The 6,392-nt window shown below is 38.9% G+C and overlaps 1 pseudogene; it reads right to left on the reverse strand.

Moving 5' to 3' along the window:
- Positions 1 to 2,292: 2,292 nt before the first annotated feature.
- Positions 2,293 to 4,567, reverse strand: LOC114621412 (annotated as a pseudogene).
- Between the last annotated feature and the right edge of the window lie 1,825 nt (positions 4,568 to 6,392).

Genomic DNA, 6,392 nt, shown 5'->3' on the forward strand with positions numbered 1-6,392 from the left:
TTTAGTAGAATAGGCATTATTACAAGATTAATTCTTATATTCCATGTGTCTGGGAGGTCTTCCTATCTTCTAGTACCTTCTTCAATGTCTGTCTTTAGTGTTATAAAGTTTTAATAATCCCTTTTAAGGTTCATTCTAAATATTTTTGAAGCTATATTGAATATATTTGTTTCAGAAAATTCTCTCTCAGTATATGTGGACACTGATTGACTTATCAATACAAATTTGAGTATATGGAAACAAATGTGATTCCTTCAACATAGATAAGATGATAGTTGTAAATGTATCAGCATCAATACTTTCCTCTTGTTCAGTTTTGTGTGAATATGGTGAGAATCCTTAATGTGATATCAACTATCTCAGCAAGGGGACAACTTTGAGGTGTTACCTGCAGGCACTGTGCATTATAGAAGATTACCAGATTTTTCATCTCATACGCTGACACTCATACATTCTGAGAAAACACTCTTGATTTTCCTCCAGCCTTTATAGGCCTCTTAAAGAGATAGTATTTCAGATCTCTTTTATTAGTAGAATGATATTGTGTTCGAGTTTATAGGACTAGTGTGGTTTATTTATTTATTTATAAAAATCAAAGGACAAGAAGCTTGATAAGGAGAAAGTGGATCTTTAGTACATTGCTAGTTAATAATGTACAAAGGCAACAATGTCGCTTCGGGGTACATTATGAAAGTTCTTCAGAAAACATGATATGGAATATGACAAGACAATTCCACTCTCAAATATGTAGCCTGAAGAATTAAAATCAAGAATTTAAAGAATTGCCTGCTTTTTCCTGTTCCCTGTAACACTGATTATTCACAAATACAAAATAAAGGGAAACTTAAACTCCATTAAAAGATTTATAAAATAACTAAGAATATATTGTATTACACAGAAAGGGATACTATTTAGGATGAAAAATAAAAGAAAGCCCTCTCCTTTGTGACACCATGACATTTTAACAGGTTAAATCTGTTATCACAAAATATCATTTTCAAGATATATGTGCACTTTGCCATTGGCCTACTCGTAATTTTTATGTAGATTTTTTTATTACTTTCACTTATGTACACAGCACATGATTAATATTTTATGCTTAGTGTTTGAAAAGAACTTTTCTCTGTACTTGTACCAAGGCAAAAAAAAAAAAATGTAGAATGGATCTTAACTTCTCTGTTGAAAGTGCTGCAATTTTAGATACAAATTGAAAATAGTTAGCGGTATAAATATACCTGAACATTTTGCTTTGAAGATAGCATAAGATGTTCCTTTCTAGACAAGGGAAGTAAAAGGAGCTAGGTGAAGAAAATGAAATAAAAACATACAATTAAATGAAATTATAGGTAATCCTTTATCTAGTCATCTTGCTGAAAATTACAGGGTTTCTCTATCTTGTGTAAAGACCCATTTTCACAGAAGTGTTTCTCCAACTTTATCTTGGTGTATGAGATGCTGCACAGTAGCTTAATGAGCCAGACTTAAGGAGATCACATGAGTGTAGCCTAAAAAATATGTGCACTTGCCTGAGCTATTTGCTAAATATTTGTAAAGTTCTGCTTTCAGATCTTTGGATTTAGAAATTTTGAGCCTTGTCCCTTTAGTGGCTGGCCTAACTCTGAGCCTCAAACCTCTATTTTAAATGAGGATCTGGCTATGAATTTGAAGTTAATCTTTCTTCAAGCTAGTATAATAATTTTATCATACTTCCAAAAATCCAATAATTCTGTCTTTGAGAACAAAATTGGGCAGTTCTACATATTTCCACTTGAAATATTTTATAGTGTGGAAATTATGATGTAACTCTGCACTTGTTTTGAACAGAAAGTGTAAAAGCTAATTTTTTTTTCTTTTTATCACATCTGTATTTACTTTTTAAAGCAGAATGTGACTGGCACTATTATTTCCATTCACAAGCCGTGCTGAGAGTTACAAGACCTAGGGAAACTTAAGGTTTTGTTCTTGGTACTTGGAAAACAAGCCACTTGGGGAGTTCCTGTCAAGTTGTTTTAACTTGTGTTTACTTCAAAGACTAGCACATTTAGAATTAACTACAGGGAATGAAAGTTTTAAGATGTAGCTTAAGCCGTTTAATTTGGTCAACTAAGGAATCCAGCTCAACAGCTAAACACTTCAGACCACAGAGGTAACATTAACAGCAAGTTACATCTTACATCAAATGTTCTACCAGCCTCTTGAGTCAGACCTATAGTATCACAGTATCACACGTAGACATTTTATCTTCCCCTTAGTTTTCATGCCACACAGATGTTTTAAATGTTAACAAAAATAAACAGAAATCATGGAAAATATATTATCAGAAGGAATGAAGGTAAGCATCAAACACATAGTTCTGGTGAAGCTTAGTCTACTTCTTCCATGCGTGATGTGTCGTCATCTCCTTCCAGGGGTGGCATTTCTTCAGTTACAGCAGCACTGGTCTCATCCACAGTAGGATCATCCTCTTCAATACCTAGACGAAGCTTGATCATCCTGTAGATCCTGTCAGCATGGGTCTGAGGATCTTCCAGACTGAAGCCAGAAGACAGGAGTGCGGTTTCATACAGCAAGATGACCAGATCTTTCACAGACTTGTCATTCTGGTCAGCCTCTGCCTTTTGCCTTAAGGTTTCAATAATGGAATGATCAGGGTTTATCTCCAGGTGTTTTTTTGCTGCCATGTAACCCACTGTTGAGTTGTCTCTGAGGGCTTGGGCTTTCATGATCCTCTCCATGTTTGCTGTCCACCCATACGTGCTTGTGACAATACAGCGTGGGGATGTCACCAGTCGGTTTGACACAACCACCTTTTCAACCTTTTTCTCCAAAATATCATTCATAATTTTGCAGAGGTTCTCAAATTTTGTCTTTTTCTCTTCCTGTTACTTCTTTTCTTCTTCATCTTCTGGAAGTTTCAGTCCCTCTTTAGTAACAGACACCAAGGTCTTGCCCTCAAATTCCTTCAGCTGTTGCACACAATACTCATCAATGGGCTCAATCATATAGATTACTTCTAAGCCATGCTTTCCGAGACGTTCCACAAAGGCTGAGTTGGCAACCTGGTCCTTGGTCTCACCTATGATAAAATAGACGTGCTTCTGGTTTTCCTTCATTCTAGTGCAGTAGTCCTTCAGAGACACCATCTCATACCCAGAAGCAGATGTGTAGTACCCCAACAGCTCTGAAAGCTTCTTCCGATTTTGAGAGTCTTCATGAATTCCAAGCTTTATGTTTTTTAGAACTGCTCATAAAACTTTTTGTAGTTCTCTTTATCTTCTGACAGTTCAGTAAATAGTTCTAAGCATTTCTTGACCAAATTCTTTCTAATAACTTTCAGAATTTTGCTTTGTTGCAGCATTTCACGGGAAATATTTAGAGGGAGATCCTCAGGATCCACCACGCCTCTATTGAAATTCAGATACTCGGGGATTAAATCCTCACCGTTATCCATGATAAAAACTCTGCGAACATACAACTTGATGTTGTTCTTTTTCTTTCTGTTTTCAAACAGATAAAAAGGAGCGCATCTTGGGACAAAAAGAAGGGCCCGGAATTCTAATTGTCCTTCAACAGAAAAATGCTTTACTGCCAATGTTCTTCCCAATCATTGGTTAAGCTCTTGTACAACTCTCCATATTCTTCATTAGTAATGTCATCAGGATTCCTGGTCCAAATCGGCTTTGTTTTGTTGAGTTCTTCTTGATCAATGTACTTTTCCTTTATCTTCTTCTTTTTCTTCTTGTCAACATCCTTCCTCTCTTCCTCTTTTTCATCAGAACCAACATCTTCTATTTCAGGCTTGTCATCAGACTCCTTTTCTTCTTCTTCTTTCTCTTCCTCCTTCTCTTCCTTTTCTTCAGCCTCATCACCACTGACTTCCTTATCACGTTCCTTCTCTACAAACAGAGTAATGGGATAGCCAATAAACTGAGAATGCTTCTTCACAATCTCCTTTATTCTCCTTTCCTCCAAATACCCAGTTTGGTCTTCTTTCAGATGCAAGATCACCTTTGTCCCATGGCCCATTGGCTCTCCTGTGTCAGTCCTCACTGTGAAGGATCCCCCAGCTGAGGACTCCCAGGCATACTGCTCATCATCACTATGCTTCATGATGACAGTCACTTTCTCAGCAACCAAATACGCAGAGTAAAAACAAACACCAAACTGGCCAATCATAGAGATATCTGCACCAGCCTGCAAAGCCTCCATGAAGGCTTTGGTGCTTGACTTGGCAATAGTGCCAAGGTTATTGATCAAGTTATCCTTGGTCATTCCAATTCCAGTATCCACAATAGTGAAGGTTCGATCCTGTTTGTTGGGAATGAGATTAATGTGCAGCTCCTTCCCCAAGTCGAGTTTACTAGGGTCCGTCAAGCTCTCGTATCTGATTTTATCCAGAGCATCCGATGAATTGGAAATGAGCTCGCTCAGAATGATCTTTTTTCGAGTAAAAAGTATTGATGATCAAGGACATTAACTGGGCAATTTCTGCCTGAAAGGCAAAGGTCTCGACCTCCTCCTCCTCCATTGGTTGGTCTTGGGTCTGGGTTTCCTCAGGCATCTTGACTGAATGAGCACACATGAAACATGACTACCCATACCAGGACTCTGAAGCAACTGGCCACTAATTTTCTTGTGCAAACATGAGTAGGCAGTATGTAGAGACTTCCAGGGTACCTGTGAGCCTCTTCCTTCTGCTTATTCGTATCTTTGCCATCACAAAGTTCTTATTACTGAGAGTGTTTTATATGTGATACTGTTTAGGTAATCACGGAATATAATTATGCCCAACTTACAGCTTAACAACACCAAACAACTTTCTAAACAAAATATTTATGATTGAAAAGGCTATCCCCGCCCCTTCTATACTTAGAGAAGGGAGGAGATGTCAGGGGCATCTTACACACTGAAGGCCTAAAATCAGCCATAGGCCTAAAATCAGCAATAGGCCTGTCATACATGCATACTAACACCAAGTCTTGGGTCTCTGTGAAAAAACATTGAAACAGATGGTCATAAGCTATTGTAAACAGGCAGCTTTTGTGGAAATTTACCAGCCTGAGTAGTCATAGACCTTGTAAATAGGTAGCCTTGGCAGACAATACCAACTTAGATAAGGACAAGTGAATCATAGGCAGAGTCTTAGTGACTTGTCCCCTGAACCTTCACCCACCCGATACCCAGTTCTGAAGATATCTGTATTCCCCCTGAACACCCACACTCCAGTGTCATTCCCTTCCCCACATCCTGCCTTTCTGTGTTTATAACCCCTGTGTGAATGAATTACGATTTGAGAAAAACTAAATTATTAAAAAAAAAAGAAAAGAAAAGGCTAACTCAGGATGCTTTCATGGAGTCTTTTTGATGTTCTCCTTTCTCACATTTTATGAACACCATGTTGTCATTCCCCTCCAGGTAACTAAAGTACTGCACTTGTCACCTTCTCAACTATGTGAAGAGGAAGCATGTAGCTTAATTCTTATCAATTACACACATACAATGTAGTCTGTGAGTTAAACAAAGCTACCTGAATAAATAGATAATCTGGAAACAGTCTTATTCTATTTTCTAAACTAAATATAAGGTGATCACGTCTTTGCAGCTGCCAGAAAGAGCATTTGGAGTTTTATGTCATGATAGAGCCTGTGTGCAGCTAGAGCACTATGCTATGATTGCCGGGTGTCTTTGGGGAGTTGAACCAAGATTTCTCTCCCATTACTGGGATACCTTGTGAAATCTTAATGCCTTTTATTAAATACATTCCATTTAGGTTTGGTGGGATGAATTCTGTGTCTATGTATGTGGAACACCCCTTAACGTGTAAACCAAGTGAAGAACAAATGAAGGCTGGAGAGTTCAAAGCACTGCTAGCAAATGCAAAGTGTTTGCTGGGGCAAGATGGTGCCCCTGCATTTCGACATACTCCTCTTTCTAGCTCACAACCAACCTGCTTACTTCTCCAGTACTCTGATCTTCACATATGCTGTGTTCTGCATTATAGAGGACTTCAAGTTACTGAGATATAGATCTCAGATTTTCTATCCCCACTGCTCACCTGATACAACTTAGATATCGTACTTTTTCTTTGACTTTTTAGCATTTTCAAGGAATCTGCTCTGCAACGGCCCGTTCTGCTGCTCCGGTCCGAGGGTCAGGGCCTAGCAAGAGAGAGAGTGGGGACAGAGACTCGAAGAATGGAGACGGACACAGTCTGCTCTGAAGACGAGACAGAGTCTGCCCCGGAGACGGAGTCTGCCCGGGAGACGGAGTCTGCTCTGGTCTCTCCTCAAGTCTCTCCTTTTATATCTCTCCTCCTGTCTCGCCTTGAGTCTCACCTTGAGTCTTGCCTTGAGTCTCACCTCCAGTCTCACCTTGAGTCTCGCCTTGGGTCT

Source organism: Grammomys surdaster, unplaced genomic scaffold (genome assembly GCF_004785775.1).
Source record: "Grammomys surdaster isolate TR1022 unplaced genomic scaffold, NIH_TR_1.0 174, whole genome shotgun sequence".
NCBI classification, from domain to species: Eukaryota; Metazoa; Chordata; class Mammalia; order Rodentia; family Muridae; genus Grammomys; species Grammomys surdaster.